Source organism: Cherax quadricarinatus, chromosome 3 (genome assembly GCF_038502225.1).
Source record: "Cherax quadricarinatus isolate ZL_2023a chromosome 3, ASM3850222v1, whole genome shotgun sequence".
In the NCBI taxonomy this organism is placed as follows: domain Eukaryota; kingdom Metazoa; phylum Arthropoda; class Malacostraca; order Decapoda; family Parastacidae; genus Cherax; species Cherax quadricarinatus.
This window is the reverse complement of record NC_091294.1, coordinates 33,740,779-33,765,561: the sequence shown is the minus strand read 5'-3', so window position 1 is coordinate 33,765,561 and position 24,783 is coordinate 33,740,779. Positions and strand designations below refer to the sequence as shown.

The 24,783-nt window shown below is 41.0% G+C and overlaps 1 long non-coding RNA gene across 1 annotated transcript in view; it reads left to right on the top strand.

Annotated features, from left to right (window-relative positions):
* Positions 1 to 24,783, top strand: part of LOC138853909 (uncharacterized) — a 52,488-nt gene that overhangs the window by 4,601 nt on the left and 23,104 nt on the right. The gene's annotated exons all lie outside the window — the stretch shown is intronic.

Here is a 24,783-nt window from a genome sequence, read left to right as displayed (position 1 = left end):
GACCAAATCTTCAGATTTCTCTTGGCTTTGCTATGTTCACCACAAGACAACTGATGCCTACTTTGGTGGAGGTACAAATGTATTCCTAATACCCACAAAAAGGAACGGAGGAAAATCTAATACTCTTTCATCTGTCTGTGGGAAATAAGTAAAAAAAAAAAAAAAAAAAAAAAAACTGGTGATTTGCGGATAAAGACCGACTGGAGTATTTATCCGAAGACTCAATTCTACTTATAAATCAACAAAATGTGATTGTCGTAGCTAAAAATTAGGAAAATACTGAAAATACTATTTGCAGTCTACTTTGATACCGATCGAATGATTAGCTGCAAGAATTGGCCAAATTTTCGGAGGTGACAGGAAAAGCATAAATTAATCTCGTTAAATCCCTGGATTGGAAATAAATGGTATAAAATACCGACACAATGGCAATATAAACACAAATGCAGTATAATGTGATCCTTTATTGACTACGTTTCGCCCACACAGTGGGCTTTTTCAAGTCACAAACAGAACTACCTGGGGTGGAAGGAACGCGAGTATTTATAGTCCGGCTGAGGTCAGGTGAAGAATGCTGCATCTGATGATGTATCGGTACATCATCAGATGCAGCATTCTTCACCTGACCTCAGCCGGACTATAAATACTCGCGTTCCTTCCACCCCAGGTAGTTCTGTTTGTGACTTGAAAAAGCCCACTGTGTGGGCGAAACGTAGTCAATAAAGGATCACATTATACTGCATTTGTGTTTATATTGCCAAATCCCTGGATTACTGACTGAATGTGCTGATCAACTAGCATCGCCTCTTATTCACTCTAGCTACGATAAAATGTTCTCTTTGTGGTAAAAAAAGAGGAATATATAATCCTAGTTCCCAAAAGAAAGAGCCGGGATCAGGCCAGCAACCAAGATCAGTGTCTCCATTAGCCGTCACTTATGAAGTATTTGAGGTAATAATCTCATAATAAAGTGCGTTTATTTTTTTTTTTTGGTTATCATTGCTACTGTGGGGCTTAAATTGGTTTCAGAAAAGGTTGATGTCATGCTGAACTTTTACAGTCACTACCCTTTGTATATCACTGATGTGTGAATCTAAAACTAATTTTGGAATTGCACATGACATTGCTGGCACCTGTGAACAGGTACAGTACCTGGGTTATTATAATAATATACTATGCTGACAAGTTGCTGAGTAAGACACATGTATCAGTAGGTATCTTTATTTCCGAAACGTTTCGCCTACACAGTAGGCTTCTTCAGTCGAGCACATGTGTCTTAACCTTCATCTTCTTCATTTTCTCCAAACACGAACAAATCGGTTCGACAAATTTTTGCATCTGGTCATGAACAAATAATCGGGTGACGAACAAACACAGCCGAGCCAATTTCCACATTCCATGCCAATTTTCACATTCCGCGCCATTTTTCTCGCACGCGCCAATTTTCCCCACTTGCTGTAATTACAACTGGCATAATTACAGGTAGGGTAGTGCCGAAACAGCTTCTCGCAGTGCCAGTATCCTGCTAGAGCTTGCCAAATATAATTTTTGGTAAATATTTTTTTTTCTCAGTTGTTTGTTGGGCTATCTTATTGAAACTTGGGTAATATATGATAAAAAAGATGCTTCTTAACGTGCACCAAAAACGAAAGAGATCGGACGATAAATAACGGATTTTGGAGCTCAGCCATTAGACACCCCCTTAAAATACTTAGGACTCGTGCAATGTTAGTTTACTCGGTTGTTCAAAGTTGTCTCAGTGTTATTCAAGGTTTTTACACTTAGTTTACTATTACACTGTTTTTGTGCTTATAAATCTTTAAAAAAAAATTACGTACAGTTCGTAGGGTCTGGAACGGATTAATCGTATTTACATACAATCCATTTGGGAAATTAGGTTCAGGTCATGACCAAATCGGGTAGCGACCAAAGTTTTGGAACGAATTATGGTTCGTGACCAGAGGTTCCACTATATATATATATATATATATATATATATATATATATATATATATATATATATATATATATATATATATATACATATATATATATATATATGTATATATATATATATATATATATATATATATATATATATATATATATTATATATATATATATATATATATATATATATATATATATACATATATATATATATATATATATATATATATATATATATATATATATATGTATATATATATATATATATATATATATATATATATATATATATATACAGTCGTGCCGAATATGTAAAACTGGTCAATTAGCAAGAACTCATTTAAAATTAAGTCTTTTCCGAAATTTTCTCTTATACGCTTAAAGATATATTTTTTTCATTAATGTTAATGTAAAAAATTTTAATTTTGCACCAAAAGAATCTTAGAAAACTTACCTAACCATATTATAACAAGCTCAATTTATTTTAGCCTAACCCAACTAAATATATTTTGGATTTGTTTACAGTAATTTAATACTAAACAAACACAATGAAATATATTTTTTTCGTTAGGTTCAGAATGATTTTGGCGGAATTTTTGCATACACAAATTTTCACTTGTCCTATATGGCAAGATGAGCGTTGCTATTTAAGCCAAGATGGCAAGTTCTGCCTATTCGGCACGACATATATATATATATATATATATATATATATATATATATATATATATATATATATATACAGATGTCGTGCTGAATATGTAAAACTGGTCAGTTAGCAAGAACTCATTTAAAATTAAGTCCTTTCTAAAATTTTCTCTTATACGTTTAAAGATATATTTTTTTCATTAATGTTAATGTAAACATTTTTAATTTTGCTCCAAAAGAATCTTAGAAAACTTACCTAACCTTATTATAACAAGAACAATTTATTTTAGCCTAACCCAACTAAATATATTCTAGATGTGTTTACAATAATTTAATACTAAACAACCGCAGTGAAATATATTTTTTTCGTTAGGTTCAGAATGATTTTGGCGAAATTATTGCATACACAAATTTTCGCTTGTCCTATATGGCAAGATGAGCGTTGCTATTTAAGCCAAGATGGCAAGTTCTGCCTATTCGGCACGACATACATATATATCGACACCACCAGGGATCCAAGGGCAGCCACTTTCATGTTCCAGCGCCTCAGCATCGCCATCCAGAGGGGAAATGCTTGCTGCACACTTGGCTCGCGTCCAGCCTCGGAGGAGCTGGAGGAAATTCATGATCTTTGATACATTGTGCCATTGTATTCATGTTTATGTTTTTTTCTGTAAATGTATTTTGTTTATTAATAAATGTTCACATAGAATATCAAATATAGGGGGTGGTAGGAGAAGAAAATATTCAAGCAGCTCCGGGGAGAACCTTGAGTTTTCCCTGAGGTACGTTTATTGTCTTCTCTGAGGATGAGGGGTCCCCATTCCAGCTATAGAGGTGGTACTTCCCTATATAATTAAATATATATATATATATATATATATATATATATATATATATATATATATATATATATATATATATATATATATATATATATATATATGTCGTGCCGAATAGGCAGAACTTGGGATCTTGGCTTAAATAGCAACGCTCATCTTGCCATATAGGACAAGTGAAAATTTGTGTATGCAATAATTTCGCCAAAATCATTCTGAACCTAAAGAAAAAAAATATATTTCACTGTGTTTATTTAGCATTAAATTATTGTAAACAAATCTAAAATCTATTTGGTTGGGTTAGGCTAAAATAAATTGTTCTTGTTATAATAAGGTTAGGTAAGTTTTCTAAGATTCTATTGGTTTAAAATTAAAAATTTTTACATTAACATTAATGAAAAATATATATCTTTAAACGTATAAGAGAAAATTTCAGAAAGGACGTAATTTTAAACGAGTTCTTGCTAATTGACCAGTTTTACATATTCGGCACGACATATATATATATATATATATATATATGATGGTGCTTATTATTAAGTAAATTATACATCTATTATCTCTACAACGAATAAGAAGAGCTCTAGAGCTCTACCTAGAGCAAAACGTATTATACAAAAAAGAGAGATTTGTTCTACATATTAACTTTTTTTTTATCATATTAGTGGAGTGTGAGCAAAGTAACATTCATGAAGGGATTCAGGGATACTGGTTAATCGGACTTGAGTCCTGGAGGTGGGAAGGTACATTGCCTGCTCTCTGAGGGAGGAGTGGAGATATGTTACAGTGTTTGAACTGCAATGTAGGTACTCCTCTGGCAAGTTAGTATGGAGTGAGCGATGATGAAAGCGTTTTTTCTGTTTCAGGTCACCCTGGAACAGGGTGGTAGGAGGAGGCTTCGAACTGAGCTGAAGAAGAATCCAACTTTTAGCCTATGAGAAACTGAAGAAAATAGAAGAATTACTTCGTATGAAAGCCTAGAAAACCATTTAAAATATTTTCAAGCACAGTTTCGGTGAAAATTTAATCAATACCAATAGAATTTTCTTTTGGAAACTAATTCAGAAAAAAATATGATCCGGAATAGACAGCGACACCACAGATTACATTACACAAGCGTTTGGTTCTTCAACTTGTCGACTTTTCTAAACCATTTACATCGCAGATTACCGAACGATGGAAACAATAGCTAAGAAACACAATAGTTACCCTTCGCAAGTACTCATATGACGACGTTTCGATCGGTCCTGGACCAGTGCCAAGGCACAGTGTGAGGTGTGGGCAATCTGTGAATGAGAAAAAACACATTTGCAGTACCTGTGTATCTTATCACCTGCACACGTGTCGTACTCACCAATTTGTCGATATTTTATACCTTTTTCGACACATCTGCGACCGGTTCTAGCCACGGTACTGGGACTTTCATTCTGCGACTTTTATCTGCGACCGGTTCTAGCCACGGTACTGGAACTTTCATTCTGCGACTTTTATCTGCGACCGGTTCTAGCCACGGTACTGGGACTTTCATTCTGCGACTTTTATTTGCAACCGGTTCTAGCCACGATACTGGAACTTTCATTCTGCGACTGTTATCTGCGACCGGTTCTAGCCACGGTACTGGAACTTTTATTCTTCAGTAAGATGAGGTTTCCAACCCACTGTACGTAACTCGAAGTTATCACCGCTGGAACAACATGTTCTTATTTCGAAGTAAACAAGTTCTTGTCAATAAGGTGACGTTCAAGGTGCCTAACGCGTACGTAGGTTCCTCGGGAATTCCTAATTCAAATACATGAATCCTCAGCTTATAATTTTTTGAAAAATCTATTTTTAGTTTGCAGGTGATGTTTTCAAAATACATTTCTTGGTGTCCAGATTCATTTTTTTTAATGGTGTGTGTGTGTGTGTGTGTGTGTATGTGTGTGTGTGTGTATGTGTGTGTATGTGTGTGTGTGTATGTGTATGTGTATGTGTGCGTGTGTTAGTTACCATTTTGTGTGTATATGTGTGTGTGTGTGTGTGTGTGTGTGTGTGTGTGTGTGTGTGTGTGTGTGTGTGTGTGTGTGTGTGTGTGTGTGTGCGTGTGTGTGTGTGTGTGTGTTTGTGTGTGTGTGTGTGTGTGTGTGTGTGTGTGTGTGTGTGTGTGTGTGTGTGTGTGTGTGTGTGTGTGTGTGTGTGTGTGTGTGTGTGTGTGTGTGTGTGTGTAATCGCTGTAACTTTATCCAGAGGCAAAACTTAACACCTACCATTTAACTTGACTGATAGAGAAAGAGAGAGAGAGAGAGAGAGAGAGAGAGAGAGAGAGAGAGAGAGAGAGAGAGAGAGAGAGAGAGAGAGGGGGGAGATGAGGGAGGGGAGAAGGGGCGGGGCGGATGAGGGGATGATAGCGGATGTGTAAGAGTGATGGGTAAGGACATGTGTGCTTGTCATCCGCCAGTTGCATGAAACGAATAATGGGCACGAATATACGTAGATGGTGATATGGTGGTGATGGTGATGTTATGTGATGGTGATGATGTGATGCGATGGTGATGAAGTTGTGATGGTGACGATGTTGTGATGTGGTAATGGTGATGTGGTGGTGATAATGTAATGGTGGTGATATGTTGATGTGGCGATGGTGATATGTTGATGTGGCGATGGTGATGATATGGTGATGATCATGTGGTGGTGGTGATAATGTGGTGGTGATGATGTGGTGGTGGTGATGATGTGATGGTGGTGATAATGAGGTGATGTGGCAATGATGTGATGGTGGTGATGATGTGGTGGTGGTAATGATGTGGTGGTGATGATGTGGTGGTGGAAGTGATGTGATGGTGGTGATATGCTTATAATGATGTAGTGGGTGTAATGATGTGATGGTGGTAACTGATGTAATGGGAGGTAATGATGTGATGGAGGTAACGATGTGGTGGTGGTAATAATGTGGTGGTGATGTGGTGGTGATGTGGTGGTGGTAAAGATGCGGTGGTGGTAATGATGTGGAGGTGGTGGTAATGTGGTGGTGGTAATGATGTCGTGGTGATGTGGTAGTGGTAATAATGGGGTGGTGGTGGTAATGATGTAGTGGTGATGTAGTGGTGGTAATGATGTTGTGGTAGTAATGATGTGGAGGTACTGATGTTGTGGTAGTAATGATGTGGTGGAGGTAATGGGGTGGTGGTGGTAATGTGGTGGTGGTAATGAGGTGGTGGCAGTGTGGTGGTAATGATGTGGTGGTGGTAATGATGTGGCAGTGATAATGATGTGGTGGTGGCAATGTGTTGGTGGTGGCAATGTGGTGGTGGTGGCAAAGATTTGGTGGTGGTAATTATGTGGTAGTGGTAATGATGTGGTGGTGGTAATGATGTGGTGGTGGTAATGATGTGGTGGTGGTGGTGATGATGTGGTGATGGTAATGATGCGCATGTGGCAATGATGTGGTGGCAAAGATATGGTTGTGGTAATGATGTGGTTGTGGTAATGATGTGGAGGTGGTAATGATGTGGTGGTGGTAATGATGTGGTGGTGGTAATGATGTGGTGGTGGTAATGATGTGGTGGTGGTAATGATGTGATGGTGGTAATGATGTGGTGGTAGTAATGATGCGGTGGTGATAATGATGTGGTGGTGATAATGATGTGGTGGTTATAATGATGTGGTGGTGGTAATGATGTGCTTGTGGTAATGATGTGTTTGTGGTAATGATGTGGTAGTGGCAATGATGTGGTGGTGGTAATGGTGTGGTGGTGATGTGGTGGTGGTGGTAATGTGGTGGTGATGTGGTGGGGTAATGATGTGGTGGCGGTAATGATGTGGTGGTGGTAATGGTGTGGTGGTGATGTGGTGGTGGTAATGATGTGGTGGTGGTGGTGGTAATGTGGTGGTGATGTGGTGGGGTAATGATGTGGTGGCGGTAATGATGTGGTGGTTGTGGTAATGTGGTGGTTTGTAATGATGTGCTTGTGGTAATGATGTGTTTGTGGTAATGATGTGGTAGTGGTAATGATGTGATGGTGGTAATGGTGTGGTGGTGATGTGGTGGTGGTAATGTGGTGGTGATGTGGTTGGGTAATGATGTGGTGGCGGTAATGATGTGGTGGTGGTAATGGTGTGGTGATGTGGTGGTGGTAATGATGTGGTGGTGGTGGTGATGTGGTGGGGTAATGATGTGGTGGCGGTAATGATGTGGTGGTTGTGGTAATGTGGTGGTGGTAATGATGTGGTTGTGATGTGGTAGTGGTAATGTGGTGGGGGTGGTAATGATGTAGTGGTGATGTAGTTGTGGTAATGATGTTGTGGTAGTAATGATGTGGAGGTCTGCTGTTGTGGTAGTAATGATGTGATGGTAGTAATGGGGTGGTGGTCGTAATGTGGTGGTGGCAGTGTGGTGGTGGTAATAATATGGTGGTAATGATGTGGTGGTAATGGTGTGATGGTGGTAATGATGTGGCGGTGATAATGATGTGGTGGTGGTAATGTGGTGGTGGCAATGTCGTGGTGGTGGCAATGTCGTGGTGGTGGTAATGATGTGGTGGTGGTGAGGATATGGTGATGGTGATGATGTGGCGGTGGTAATGATGTGCTTGTGGTGGTGGTGGTAATGATATGGTTGTGGTAATGATGTGGTGGTGGTAATGATGTGGTGGTGGTAATGATGTGGTGGTAGTATTGATGTGGTGGTCGTATTGATGTGGTTGTGGTAATGATGTGATTGTGGTAATGATGTGGTCGTGATAATGATGTGGTGGTGGTAATGGTGTGATGGTGGTAATGATATGGTGGTAGTAATGATGTGTTTGTGGTAATGATGTGGTGGTGGTGGTGATGATATGCTTGTGGTAATGATGTGGTGGTGGTAATGATGTGATGGTGGTAATGATGTGGTGGTGGTAATGATGTGGTTGTGGTAATGATGTGATGGTGGTAATGATGTGGTGGTGGTAATGGTGTGGTGGTGGTAATGATGTGGTAGTGGTGGTGGTGATGTGGTGGGGTAATGATGTGGTGGCGGTAATGATGTGGTGGTTGTGGTAATGTGGTGGTGGTAATGATGTGGTGGTGATGTGGTAGTGGTAATAATGTGGTGGGGATGGTAATGATGTAGTGGTGATGTAGTGGTGGTAATGATGTTGTGGTAGTAATGATTTGGAGGTCTGATCTTGTGGTAGTAATGATGTGGTGGTAGTAATGGGGTGGTGATGGTAATGTGGTGGTGGCAGTGTGGTGGTGGTAATAATGTGGTGGTTACGATGTGGTGGTAATGATGTGGTGGTGGTAATGATGTGGCGGTGATAATGATGTGGTGGTGGTAATGTGGTGATGGCAATGTCGTGGTGGTGGCAATGTCGTGGTGGTGGTAATGATGTGGTGGTGGTAATGATGTGGCGGTGGTAATGATGTGGTGGTGGTGATGATATGGAGATGGTGATGATGTGGTGGTGGTAATGATGTGGTTGTGGTGATGATGTGGTGGTGGTAATGATATGGTTATGGTAATGATGTGGTGGTGGTAATGATGTGGTGGTGGTAATGATGTGGTGGTGGTAATGATGTGGTTGTGGTAATGATGTGACTGTGGTAATGATGTGGTGGTGGTAATGTGGTGGTGGTAATGATGTAATGGTGGTAATGATATGGTGGTAGTAATGATGTGGTGGTGGTAATGATGTGGTGGTGGTAATGATGTGATGGTGGTCATGATGTGGTGGTGGTCATGGTGTGCTTGTGGTAATGATGTGTTTGTGGTAATGATATGCTTGTGGTAATGATGTGGTGGTGGTAATGATGTGGTGGTGGTAATGATGTGGTGGTGGTAATGATGTGGTGGTGGTAATGTGGTTGTGGTAATGGCGTGGCTGTGGTAATGATGTGGTGGTGGTAATGATGTGATGGTGGTAATGATGTTGTGGTGGTAATGATGTGCTTCTGGTAATGATGTGGTGGTCGTGGCAATGATGTGGTGGCCGTGGCAATGATGTGGTGGTGGTAATGATGTGGTGGCGGTAATGATGTGGTAGTTGTAATGATGTGGGGGTAATGATGTGGTGGTGGTAATGACATGGTGGTGGTAATGATGAGGTGGTGGTATTGATGTGGTTGTGGTAACGATGTGGTGGTAATGATGTGGTGGTGGTGATGATGTGGTGGTAATGATGTGGTGGTGGTAATGATGTGGCGGTGGTGATTATGTGGTGGTGGTAATGATGTGGTGGTAGTAATGATGAGGTGGTGGTAATGATGTGGTGGTCTAGTACGCACACATTCGTTAAATACTAACATATATTATTTAACATTGGACATACAACCTATTTCTTTTCTTCAAGTTGCAACAGTTCCACTGGTGTCTCCGAGTGCACAATATTGCATCTTACATAAACTGTCGATAAATGGTTCAGAAAACGACAAGTTGACGAATGAGACACTTGTGTAACACTCGGATATCTCTGAAGATACCCAAGTGTTGCATAAGTGTTTTATTCTGCAATACACAACTCTGCACACAACTCGTACAGACATCGGGGGGAGGAGAAGGAGGAGAAACCTCTTAAGGAAGCTGCAAGTATCCTTAAAGAAAAGGAACAGTATTGCAAGATCATTACTCTAAGAATTCTTAGATTTTGCTTTCTTGTGGACTTGGCAAAGCAGAGTTACCCTCACTTCGGGACTTTGGGGCATTCTAGTGGACTGTAGGAAGATAATCAAGTAGAACAGCTGGGAGCAGCTAATAGCATCAAGACACCCAGCTGAGGGGCGTGGATTGTGCAAATAATGTAAATCTGTATGTGTTCTGCCCTCTGTCTTCTTAGAACTGACAAATATTTTACTAATGTTGAGTCATTGTCTTGATCTAAAGATTTTTTGCGAATGTTTGTCTGTCGCCTTTCCGAAGTAAAGGTATATTAGTGGCCTTTTAAAGTTTGCAGTATGATGTGTTATCGCTGTCTCAGTATTCATTTTTATCTATTTCCTAACATATTCTGTAATATAACAGTGTTTGTTACGTTATTCTGATTATATGTTATTCGGAGACTTCCGAATTTCGTTAAACGATCTTTAAATTTTCGTGAATTTGCCGACGATGGTGTATTGAAAAGCAGGATGCTAAAATTCTGGTATTTATTTTTCACCGCCAGCACATCGAGCGCACTACTTGCCCTTGTTTTGCCGATATCTGAAAAGGTTGAGTGGAATGACCTTGACAGCGAAGTGACAGAGGTAGGATCTATAAACAGCTTTAAGAAAGATATGATAGGGCTTATGAAGCCAGGAGAGAGGGAGCACGGTAATGGCCAGTTTGAGAGGCAGGGCCAGGAGCTGAACCTGAACCTCCTCTAATTACAGATAGATGAGTACACACACACACACACACACACACACACACACACACACACACACACACACACACACACACACACACACACACACACGCGCGCGCGCGCACACGCACAGTCTAGGGGTGCAGAGACTACACACCTCACTCAAAATAGCGGAAGGCCTCGGTCAGATGACCAAAAGCTCCAACGGTGGGTCATCATCTGACTAAGACCCGCGTCAGGAAACACTTGTCCTGTTTCCTGATGAACCTTACCTAACCTAACCTAACCTCACTCAAGGAAAACGATCTTGGGGTGAGTATAACACCGGACACATCTCCTGAGGCGAACATCAACCAAATAACTGTTGCAGCATATGGGCGCCTAGCAAACAGTATTCCGGCATCTTAACAAGGAATCGTTCAGGACCTTGTACACTGTGTACGTTAGGCCCATATTGGAGTATGCGGCACCAGTTTGGAACCCACACCTAGCCAAGCACGTAAAGAAACTAGAGAAAGTGCAAAGGTTTGTAACAAGACTAGTCCCAGAGCTAGTCTGGGACTAGTCACTTTATTTTATCCTACAAGGAGAGGATAAAGGAAATCGATCTGACGACACTGGAGGACAGGAGAGATAGGGAGGACATGATAATAATACATAAAATACTGAGAGGAATAGACAAGGTGGACAGAGACAGGATGTTCCAGAGATGGGACAGCAACAAGGGGACACAATTGGAAGCTGAAGACTCAGATGAATCACAGAGATGTTAGGAAGTATTTCTTCAGTCACAGAGAAGTCAGGAAGTGGAATAGTTTGGGAAGCGATGTAGTGGAGACCCGATCCATTCATAGCTTTAAGAAGAGGTATGATGAAGCTCATGGTGGAGGGAGAGTGACCCAGTAGCGACCAGTGAAGAGGCGGGGCCAGGATCTATGAATCGACCCCTGCAACCACAACTAGGTGAGTACAACTAGGTGAGTACACTCACACACACACACACTCACAGAGGAATAGTCTGGCAAGTGATGTAGTTGAGGTAGGAACCACACATAGTTTTAAGACGAGGTATGATAAAGCTCATGGAGCAGACACAGAGAGAGAGAGAGGACTTAGTAGTGACCAGTAAAGAGGCGGGGCCAGGAGCTTAGTCTCTACCCCTTGCAACCACAATTAGGTGAGTACAATTAGGTGAGTACACACAGGTATGATAAAGCTCATGGAGCAAGGAGAGAGTGGACCAAGTAGCGATCAGTGAAGAGGCGGGACCAGGAGTTATGACTCTACTGCTATCACAATTAGGTGAATTAGGTGAGTACACACACACGGCACATTACACAGCATACGTCAAAGCCATGTAGGGGTACTCGGGAGGAAACTCACACCTGGTTACCTGGATTACCTGGAGGTTATTCCGGGGACCAACGCCCCCGCGGCCCGGTCCATGACCAGGCCTCCCGATGGATCAGGGCCTGATCAACTAGGCTGTTACTGCTGGCCGCACGCAGTCCAACGTACGAGCCACAGCCCGGCTGATCCGGCACTGACTTTAGGTATCTGTCCAGCTCTCTCTTGAAGGCAGCCAGGAGCTTTTTGGCAATTCCCCTAATGCTTGATGGGAGGCTGTTGAACAGTTTTGGGCCCCGGACACTTATGGTGTTTTCCCTTAGTGTACCAATGGCGCCCCTACTTTTTATTGGGGGCATTTTGCATCGCCTGCTCAGTCTTTTACTTTCGTAGGGAGTGATTTCTGTGTGCAGATTTGGGACCATTCCTTCCAAGATTTTCCAAGTGTAGATTATGATATATCTCTCCCTCCTGCGTTCCAACGAGTACAAGTCAAGTGCTTCCAAGCGTTCCCAGTAGTTAAGGTGCTTGACAGAACTTATACGTGCAGTAAAGGATCTCTGTACACTCTCTAGATCTGCGATTTCACCTGCTTTGAAGGGAGATGTTAATGTACAACAGTATTCCAGCCTAGAGAGAACAAGCAATTTGAAAAGGATCATCATTGGCTTGGTATCTCTCGTTTTGAAAGTTCTCATTATCCATCCTATCATTTTCTTTGCACATGCGATCGTGGCACTGTTGTGATCCTTGTGATCCCAGGTCCCTTACATTATTTTTCCGCTCTATTGTATGGTCGGAGTCAGTAGTATACTCTGTTCTAGTTATTATCTCCTCCAGTTTTCCATAACGGAGTAGTTGGAATTTGTCCTCATTGAACATCATATTGTTTACCGTTGCCCACTGAAAAACTTTGTTTATATCTTCTTGGAGGTTAACCGCGTCCTCAGCAGATGACAGCCTCATGCAGATCCTAGTATCATCCGCAAAGGATGATACGGTGCTGTGGTGTATATCTCTGTCTATGTCTGATATGAGGATAAGGAATAAGATGGGGGCGAGTACTGTGCCTTGTGGAACAGAGCTCTTCACTATGGCAGCCTCCGATTTAACTCTGTTGACCACTACCCTTTGTGTTCGATTTGTTAGAAAGTTGGAGATCCATTTGTCAAATGCTTTTGCAAAGTCTGTGTATATTACATCTGCATTCTGATTTTCTTCCAGTGCATCCAAGGCCATGTCACAGTGATCCAGTAATTGTGAGAGGCAGAAGCGACCTGCCCTAAACCCATGTTGCCCTGGATTGTGCAGATTTTGGGAATCCAGGCGATTTGCAATCCTGCTTCTTAACACTCTTTCAAAGATTTTTATTAAGTGGGACGTCAGAGCTATTGGTCTATAGTTCTTAGCTAATGCTTTGCTGCCACCTTTATGTAGTGGGGCTATATCCGTTGTTTTAAGTGACTGTGGAATTTCACCCATGTCCAAGCTCTTCCTCCATAGTGTACTTAGGGCACGCAAGAGGGGTTTCTTGCAGTTCTTAATGAAAACAGAGTTCCACGAGTCTGGGCCCAGGGTTGAGTGCATAGGCATGTTGTCAATGGCTTTTTCGAAATCTATCGGAGTTAGGGTAATGTCGGAAATCTGGCATACATTTATGGAGTTTTGAGGCTCATTCATGAAGAAATCATTTGGGTCGTCGATCCTCAGACCGATTAGTGGTTCACTAAACACAGAGTCGTACTGGGATTTCAATATTTCACTCATTTCCTTGTTGTCATCTGTGTAAGTCCCATCCTGTCTGAGTAAGGGCCCGATACTAGATGTGGCATTTGCCTTGCTTTTGGCATATGAAAAGAAATATTTTGAATTTCTCTCAATTTCACTAATAGCTTTAAGCTCCTCCTGCCTCTCCTGGTTCCTGTAAGAGTCATTTAACTTAAGTTCGATAGTTTCCACTTCCCTGGTCAGCGCCTCCTTTCGTGTATCAGATATTCTAGCACTCCTGAGGAGCTCAGTGACTCTTCGTTGTCTTCTGTAGAGGGAGCGTCTTTCTCTCTCCAGTTTACTCCTGCTCTTCTTCTTTCTTAGGGGAATATGCCTGGAACATGCTTCGGCTGCCAGGAAGTTGATCCTTTCAAGGCACTGGTTTGGATCCATGTCATTTAAGACATCTTCCCAACATGTTTCGTTTAGGACATGGTTTACCTGGTCCCAGTTGATGTACTTGTTGTTGAAGTTGTATTTTGTGAAGACACCTTCACAGGCACATGCATTCTGCTGATCAGTACCCCTATGCATGTACGTCTGGACTTCGATTAGGTTGTGATCGGAATTAGTTGTTTTTGATATTCTTATGTCTCTTATCAGGTCCTCATTATTTGTGAAGATAAGGTCAAGTGTGTTTTCTAGTCTTGTTGGCTCCACTATCTGCTGGCTTAAGGTGTGTTTTTCGCAGAGACTTAGTAGCTCATGTGTGTGTGACCTTTCGTCTGCGCTACCTCCGGGGATTGTTTCAGCTATAACATTATTTGCTACATTCTTCCATTTTGTATGCCTTAGGTTGAAATCACCAAGCAGTAAGATGTTTGGGGATGGAGCTGGAAGGTTTTCCAAACAGTAATCAATTTTCAGTAGCTGTTCCTTGAACTGTTGGGAGGTTGCATCTGGTGGCTTGTATACAACCACAATGACTAGGTTTTGGTTCTCGATCTTTATTGATAGAACTTCAACTCCAGTTAAGAAACTGGAGAAAGTGCGTATTTAAGCCACAAGGCTTGCTCCTGAGTTAAGGAGAATAATCTATGAGGAGAGGTTAATGTAATTGCTCCTGAGTTAACGAGAATAATCTATGAGGAGAGGTTAATGTAATTGCTCCTGAGTTAACGAGAATAATCTATGAGGAGAGGTTAATGTAATTGCTCCTGAGTTAACGAGAATAATCTATGAGGATAGGTTAATGTAATTGCTCCTGAGTTAACGAGAATAATCTATGAGGAGAGGTTAATGTAATTGCTCCTGAGTTAAGGAGAATGAGTTATGTGGAGAGGTTAATGTAATTGCTCCTGAGTTAAGGAGAATAAGTTATGAGGTGAGGTTAATGTAATTGAATAACGACATTGCAGGATAAGAAAACCATGGAGATATGATAACAACATACAAAATACTCAAGGAAATTTGTATGGCAGTCAGGAACAGGCTATTTGAAAAGCGAGAAACGGGAACTCGGGAACACGGCTGGAAATTAAAGATGAGCCAGAGGGATACCAGGAAGTGTTTCTTCAGTCTGAGGGCAATCGAAAAGCTGAATGATCTCATTGAGGGAGTGGTGACGGCAGGTTTTAAGAGAAGGTTTGGCAGGGACCACAAAGCAAGGCAAGTGGCAAATTGAGCGGTGGGGCCAGGAGTTAAGACTCGACCCCCGCAGCCAGTTAGTAAGTGCACACATACACACGCGCGCGCGCGCGTGCGTACACACAGACACAGACAGACAGACAGACACACATACACACACACACACACACACACACACACACACACACACACACACACACACACACACACACACACACACACACACACACACATACATACACACACACACACAAAGTGACTACATTAGTGGATAGAAGGACCAGGGGTGGCCCAGCAGGAAGTTTAAAAGAGCTAAACAGGGATGTCAGGAAATACTTCTTTAGCCTTAGAGTGGTCAGGCAGAGGAAATTAAACAGCGAAGTGGAAGAGGTAGGATCAATACATAGTTTTAAGAATAGGTATAATAGGGCTTACCTAGGCAGGAAAGACTGAACACAATAGCGGCCAGCGGAGAGGCGGAGCCAGGAGCTGAGATTCAACCTCCTGCAATCACAATTAGGTGAATACAATTAGGTGAGTACAGGTTAGATGAGTAAACATATTCACCGATTTCAGTAATTTCACACTGCTGACAACAGTCAGCAGCCCCACACACAACAGTCAGCTACCCTAAATACAACAGTCAGCAGCCCCACACACAACAGTCAGCAGTCCCATACACAGCAGTCAGCAGCCCCACACACAACAGTCAGCAACCCTAAATACAACAGTCAGCAGCCCCACACACAACAGTCAGTAGCCACCACACACAACAGTCAGCAGCCCCACACACAACAGTCAGCAATCCCACACACAACAATCAGCAGCCCCACCCACAACAATCAGCAGCCCCACACACAGTCAGCAGCCCCACACACAGTCAGCAGCCCCACACACAGTCAGCAGCCCCACACACAGTCAGCAGCCCCACACACAACAGTCAGCAGTCCCATACACAACAGTCAGCAGTCCCACACACAACAGTCAGCAGTCCCATACACAACAGTCAGCAGTCCCACACACAACAATCAGCAGCCCCACGCACAACAGTCAGCAGCCCCACACACAACAGTCAGCAACCCTAAACACAACAGTCAGCAGCCCCACACACAACAGCCAGCAGCCCCACACACACCAGTCAGCAACCCTAAACACAACAGTCAGCAGCCCCACACACACCAGTCAGCAGTCCCATACACAAAAGTCAGCAACTCCACACACAACAGTCAGCAACCCTAAACACAACAGTCAGCAGCCCCACACAGAACAGTCAGCAACCCTAAACACAACAGTCAGCAGCCCCACGCACAACAGTCAGTAGCCACCCCACACACAACAGTCAGCAGCCCCACACACAACAGTCAGCAATCCCACACACAACAGTCAGCAGCCCCACACACAGTCAGCAGCCCCACACACAACAGTCAGCAGCCCCACACACAACAGTCACCAGCTCCACACACAACAGTCAACAGCCCCACACACAACAGTCAGCAGCCCCACACATAACAGTTAGCAGTCCCACACATAACAGTTAGCAGCCCCACACATAACAGTCAGCAACCCCACACATAACAGTCAGCAGCCCCACACACAACAGTCAGCAACCCTAAACACAACAGTCAGCAGCCCCACACACAACAGTCAGTAGCCCCCCACACACAACAGTCAGCAGCCCCACACACAACAGTCAGCAATCGTACACACAACAATCAGCAGCCCCACACACAACAGTCAGCAGCCCCCACACACAACAGTCAGCAGCCCCACACACAGTCAGCAGCCCCACACACAACAGTCAGCAGCTCCACACACAACAGTCAGCAGCCCCACACACAAAAGTCAGCAGCCCCAAACATAACAGTTAGCAGCCCCACACATAACAGTTAGCAGCCCCACACATAACAGTCAACAACCCCACACATAACAGTCAGCAGCCCCACACACAACAGTCAGCAGCCCCAGACACAACAGTTAGCAGCCCCACACATAACAGTTAGCAGCCCCACACAAAACAGTCAGCAACCCCACACATAACAGTCAGCAGCCCCACACACACACAGTCAGCAGCCCCACACACAACAGTCAGCAGCTCCACACACAACAGTCAGCAGCCCCACACACAAAAGTCAGCAGCCCCAAACATAACAGTTAGCAGCCCCACACATAACAGTTAGCAGCCCCACACATAACAGTCAACAACCCCACACATAACAGTCAGCAGCCCCACACACAACAGTCAGCAGCCCCAGACACAACAGTTAGCAGCCCCACACATAACAGTTAGCAGCCCCACACATAACAGTCAGCAACCCCACACATAACAGTCAGCAGCCCCACACGCAACAGTCAGCAGCCCCACACATAACAGTTAGCAGCCCCACACATAGCAGTCAGCAGCCCCACACATAACAGTCAGCAGCCCCACACATAACAGTTAGCAGCCCCACACACAATAATCGTCAGCCCTACACATAACAGTTAAGAACCCTACACACAACAGTCAGCAGCCCCACACACAACAGTCATCAGCTCCACACATAACAGTTAGCAGCCCCACACATAACAGTCAGTAGCCCCCACAAAACAGTCAGCAGTAATCACTACAATCACACACGCTGCCAAAACAGAATGATTGACAATTAGAGAAGGAACAGAGAACAGAGAGCAGTACGAGATTAAAATGAAGAACGAAAGAAGAATGGGGAATGATAGGTTGAGACAGAGGTGATAAAGAAGGGAAGTATGTAGGGGTGAAGAAGAGTAATGATGAGGGGAGAGTGGCAGACGAGGGGAGAGCAAGATATACGATCGCAATAAAACGTAAGGAGAATAAAGAGATTCGATAAAATAATGTGAAATACGAAGGGTAAGCTAAATGAGGCGAAACACATAAGAATAAATTTACAGAAATTTTATTGAATGGTTGACCGTGAAGAGAACTGTGATAATTTAAAGCAATTACATAGAAAAAATAATTTTTTTAGGATTAATTCGGTTGCGCAGTTATAGAATTATTGCACTAGGTCAGTGGTTCCCAAACTTTTTCAGCTTGTTACCCAATTTAACATGCCACATAAAGCATGTTACCCCTTTCACAAAATGTTGTTATTATTGATATATATGGCTAAACGTGAACGTATACAGCCTCGCATACTCTGCTAATCCTAGCAAAACCATTGAAAACGTAAGAACCACACACACATTATATATAAAATTAATACTAGCTACAAATTCACAGTAACAGTGGGTAAATACTAACTATATACTGCACAGGGCAGTACACATACATACCAGCTTATGTCTACCTCGGCTGATGCTCACAGATAAACTGACAGTGTGAAATAGAGGCAGCCTCAGGAAGTGAGTGACGCGTACTGGACAGGTCGATCTGGGCTAGTGAGTGACTTTTGTCCTGAAGCATACTTGTCAAAATACTTATGGGTTTCCACACACTTAGCTATATATTTCTTCTTTTCTAATACTGTATATTAGTTTTTGATGTTTATTGTTATTTGGTTTAATTTTATTACTTACTTATAATAGGTTTACTTTACAACTTTATATACTAAGACAAAGTTAACAATAATCCTCATACCGAGTACCGCATTGTTTTCTTGATTTTCAGAATTCATAACTTTTTTTCTGTTACCTCTCCATTACCCCCCAAAAATGGTTAAATTACCCCCAGGGGGTAATTTACCCCCAGTTTGGGAACCACTGCACTAGGTGATAATGTTAACGCTTGGACCATTATTTATAATAATAATAATAATAATAATAATAATAATAATAATAATAATAATAACAATAATAATAATAATAATAATAATAATAATAATAATAATAATAATAATAATAATTATTATTATTATTATTATTATTATTATTATTATTATTATTATTTATTTTTTTAAAGGGAAATGGGAGGAAATCAGGTTTGGTCCATGAAGAAAAATATCTCGAAATAGCCCTTTGGCTAGTAGTAAACTGCGCAAAAAATGAGTTACTATAAGTGTTAATACCAAGCCTTGTTATGGCGGAGAGAGTACGATGCTTAGCCTGTGCATGGTGAAGCCAGGAAGAATTTTTTTTTCACAGTGGTCCTGCGAGAACCTTCATTAGCACAGTGACAACAAATGACGCAGATCTGACAAGTAGAATATATATAGACATATATATATATATATATATATATATATATATATATATATACATATATATATATTATATATATATATGTATATGTATATATATATATGTCGTGCCGAATAGGCAGAACTTGCGATCTTGGCTTAAATAGCAACGTTCATCTTGCCATATAGGACAAGTGAAAATTTGTGTATGCAATAATTTCGCCAAAATCATTCGGAACCTAACGAAAAAAATATATTTGATTGTGTTTGGTTAGTACTAAATTATTGTAAACGTATTTAAAATATATTTAGTTGGGTTAGGCTAAAATAAATTGCTCTTTTTATAATAAGGTTAGGTAAGTTTTCTAAGATTCTTTTGGTGAAAAATTAAAAATTTTTACATTAACATTAATGAAAAATATATGTCTTTAAACGTATAAGAGAAAATTTCAGAAAGGACTTAATTTTAAATGAGTTCTTGCTAATTGACCAGTTTTACATATTCGGCACGACATATATATATATATATATATATATATATATATATATATATATATATATATATATATATATATATATATATATATATATATATATATATATATATATATATATATATATAAATGAATACAGTCTCCTGTGCACGAGTTTCTCAAAGATTTTGGATAGCAATGCATAATACAGTTGTAACATCATGGCTGCTAGTGAAAGGAAACAAGAAGAATGTCATCTACTGCATTTAGTGAACATGATTCAGCTGACAACCAGAAAAACTAAACTACAATTTGACGAGTTGGTTGCCATGATATCTGATGCTGCCTGTAATGCAAAATTTTTACCTCATCATAAATTTCAACAAAAGGTTCCACAAGTGAAGAGCCAGTTTCAAAAATTGCTTGACATCCATAAGTCTATACAACTGATGCTTAGAGAATACATTAAAAGCTGTACATTTGGTTTGTATTTATATGCTTCTACCATGCTTCAGACTCGTAGGAATGTTGCAATAGGAAGTGCTGGGAGTAATAAGTAAGAAATTGTGATAAGTCTGTGTACATTGGCAGAGATGAATACCTTGTTGAGAAAACATTTAGAATTTGAAATGATTTCTGAAATTCAGAGTTTTAGAATTAGACCAAGAACTTCAAAATTTATTTTAGAAAATCTTTACTACATCTGTATATCAGTAGCATGATGCTTTCTCAGCTGCCCTCACATAGATACACAGTAATCCATTAAAATTTGTTTAGATGTAATAAATTATCATTAGATGTAATAAATTTTCTTTAAATGTAATAAATTCTCTTTAGATGTGGTAAATTCTCTTTAGATGTGATAAATTCTTTTTAGATGTAGTAAATTTTCTTTAGATGGTAAACTCTGTAGGTGTTATAAACGTTTTTTTAGAGCATTAAGCTCTCTTTAGAAAGTTGGTACACTGTCATTAGATGTAAAATCTTAAATGTTAGTAAAATCACTTTAAAATGTTGGCAAAACAGTAGTAAATTATTAGTAAATGACAAGATGTTAAGCCACATATAATGCTCATTACAGCATAATGTTTGTATTTTTTTTTTTGAGCATTACTATAATGGTTTTATGTTAAAATTTTCTAGGTAGTAGGTTGGTAGACAGCAACCACCCAGGGTGGTACTACTGTCCTGCCAAGTGAGTGTAAAATGAAAGCCTGTAATTGTTTTACATGATGGTAGGATTGCTGGTGTCCTTTTTTTCTGTCTCATAAACATGCAAGATTTCAGGTATGTCTTGCTACTTCTACTTACACTTAGGTCACACTACACATACATGTACAAGCACATATATACACACCCCTCTGGGTTTTCTTCTACGTATTTTCTTTCTAGTTCTTGTTCTTGTTTATTTCCTCTTATCTCCATGGGGAAGTGGAACAGAATTCTTCATCCGTAAGCCATGCGTGTTGTAAGAGGCAACTAAAATGCCGGGAGCAAGGGGCTAGTAACCCCTTCTCCTGTATAAATGACTAAATTTAAATAGAGAAACTTTCGTTTTTCTTTTTGGGCCACCCTTGCCTTGGGTAGTAGGTTGGTAGACAGCAACCACCCAGGGAAGTACTACCGTCCTGCCAGATGACTGTGAAACAGAAACCTGTAACTGTTTTGCATGATGGTAGGATTGCTGGTTTCTTTTTCTGTCTCATAAACACGCTAGATAACAGGGATATCTTGCTACTCCTACTTACACTTTGGTCACACTTCACAGACACGCACATGCATATATATATACATACATCTAGGTTTTTCTCCTTTTTCTAAATAGCTCTTGTTCTTCTTTATTTCTTCTATTGTCCATGGGGAAGTGGAAAAGAATCTTTCCTCCGTAAGCCATGCGTGTCGTATGAGGCGACTAAAATGCCGGGAGCAATGGGCTAGTAACCCCTTCTCCTGTAGACATTTACTAAAAAAGAGAAGAAGAAAAACTTTATAAAACTGGGATGCTTAAATGTGCGTGGATGTAGTGCGGATGACAAGAAACAGATGATTGCTGATGTTATGAATGAAAAGAAGTTGAATGTCCTGGCCCTAAGCGAAACAAAGCTGAAAGGGGAAGGGGAGTTTCGGTGGGGGGAAATAAATGGGATTAAATCTGGAGTATCTGAGAGAGTTAGAGCAAAGGAAGGGGTAGCAGTAATGTTGAATGATCAGTTATGGAAGGAGAAAAGAGAATATGAATGTGTAAATTCAAGAATTATGTGGATTAAAGTAAAGGTTGGATGCGAGAAGTGGGTTATAATAAGCGTGTATGCACCTGGAGAAGAGAGGAATGCAGAGGAGAGAGAGAGATTTTGGGAGATGTTAAGTGAATGTATAGGAGCCTTTGAACCAAGTGAGAGAGTGATTGTCTTAGGGGACATGAATGCTAATGTAGGAGAAACTTTTAGAGAGGGTGTCGTAGGTAAGTTTGGGGTGCCAGGTGTAAATGATAATGGGAGCCCTTTGATTGAACTTTGTATAGAAAGGGGTTTAGTTATAGGTAATACATATTTTAAGAAAAAGAGGATAAATAAGTATACAAGATATGATGTAGGGCGAAATGACAGCAGTTTGTTGGATTATGTATTGGTAGATAAAAGACTGTTGAGTAGACTTCAGGATGTACATGTTTATAGAGGGGCCACAGATATATCAGATAACTTTCTAGTTGTAGCTACACTGAGAGTAAAAGGTAGATGGGATACAAGGAGAATAGAAGCATCAGGGAAGAGAGAGGTGAAGGTTTATAAACTAAAAGAGGAGGCAGTTAGGGTAAGATATAAACAGCTATTGGAGGATAGATGGGCTAATGAGAGCGTAGGCAATGGGGTCGAAGAGGTATGGGGTAGGTTTAAAAATGTAATGTTAGAGTGTTCAGCAGAAGTTTGTGGTTACAGGAAAGTGGGTGCGGGAGGGAAGAGGAGCGATTGGTGGAATGATGATGTAAAGAGAGTAGTAAGGGAGAAAAAGTTAGCATATGAGAAGTTTTTACAAAGTAGAAGTGATGCAAGGAGGGAAGAGTATATGGAGAAAAAGAGAGAGGTTAAGAGAGTGGTGAAGCAATGTAAAAAGAGAGCAAATGAGAGAGTGGGTGAGATGTTATCAGCAAATTTTGTTGAAAATAAGAAAAAGTTTTGGAGTGAGATTAACAAGTTAAGAAAGCCTAAAGAACAAATGGATTTGTCAGTTAAAAATAGGAGAGGCGAGTTATTAAATGGAGAGTTAGAGGTATTGGGAAGATGGAGGGAATATTTTGAGGAATTGTTAAATGTTGATGAAGATAGGGAAGCTGTGATTTCGTGTATAGGACAAGGAGGAATAACATCTTGTAGGAGTGAGGAAGAGCCAGTTGTGAGTGTGGGGGAAGTTCGTGAAGCAGTAGGTAAAATGAAAGGGGGTAAGGCAGCCGGCATTGATGGGATAAAGAGAGAAATGTTAAAAACAGGTGGGGATATAGTTTTGGAGTGGTTGGTGCAATTATTTAATAAATGTATGGAAGAGGGTAAGGTACCTAGGGATTGGCAGAGAGCATGCATAGTTCCTTTGTATAAAGGCGAAGGGGATAAAAGAGAGTGCAAAAATTATAGGGGGATAAGTCTGCTGAGTATACCTGGTAAAGTGTATGGTAGAGTTATTATTGAAAGAATTAAGAGTAAGACGGAGAATAGGATAGCAGATGAACAAGGAGGCTTTAGGAAAGGTAGGGGGTGTGTGGACCAGGTGTTTACAGTGAAACATATAAGTGAACAGTATTTAGATAAGGCTAAAGAGGTCTTTGTGGCATTTATGGATTTGGAAAAGGCGTATGACAGGGTGGATAGGGGGGCAATGTGGCAGATGTTGCAAGTGTATGGTGTAGGAGGTAGGTTACTGAAAGCAGTGAAGAGTTTTTACGAGGATAGTGAAGCTCAAGTTAGAGTATGTAGGAAAGAGGGAAATTATTACCCAGTAAAAGTAGGCCTTAGACAAGGATGTGTGATGTCACCGTGGTTGTTTAATATATTTATAGATAGGGTTGTAAGAGAAGTAAATGCGAGGGTCTTGGCAAGAGGCGTGGAGTTAAAAGATAAAGAATCACACCCAAAGTGGGAGTTGTCACAGCTGCTCTTTGCTGATGACACTGTGCTCTTGGGAGATTCTGAAGAGAAGTTGCAGAGATTGGTGGATGAATTTGGTAGGGTGTGCAAGGGAAGAAAGTTAAAGGTGAATACAGGAAAGAGTAAGGTTATGAGAATAACAAAAAGATTAGGTGATGAAAGATTGAATATCAGATTGGAGGGAGAGAGTATGGAGGAGGTGAATGTATTCAGATATTTGGGAGTGGACGTGTCAGCGGATGGGTCTATGAAAGATGAGGGGAATCATAGAATTGATGAGGGGAAAAGAGTGAGTGGTGCACTTAGGAGTCTGTGGAGACAAAGAACTTTGTCCTTGGAGGCAAAGAGGGGAATGTATGAGGGTATAGTTTTACCAACGCTCTTATATGGCTGTGAAGCATGGGTGATGAATGTTGCAGCGAGAAGAAGGCTGGAGGCAGTGGCGATGTCATATCTGAGGGCAATGTGTGGTGTGAATATAATGCAGAGAATTCGTAGTTTGGAAGTTAGGAGGAGGTGCGGGATTACCAAAACTGTTGTCCAGAGGGCTGAGGAAGGGTTGTTGAGGTGGTTCGGACATGTAGAGAGAAGGGAGCGAA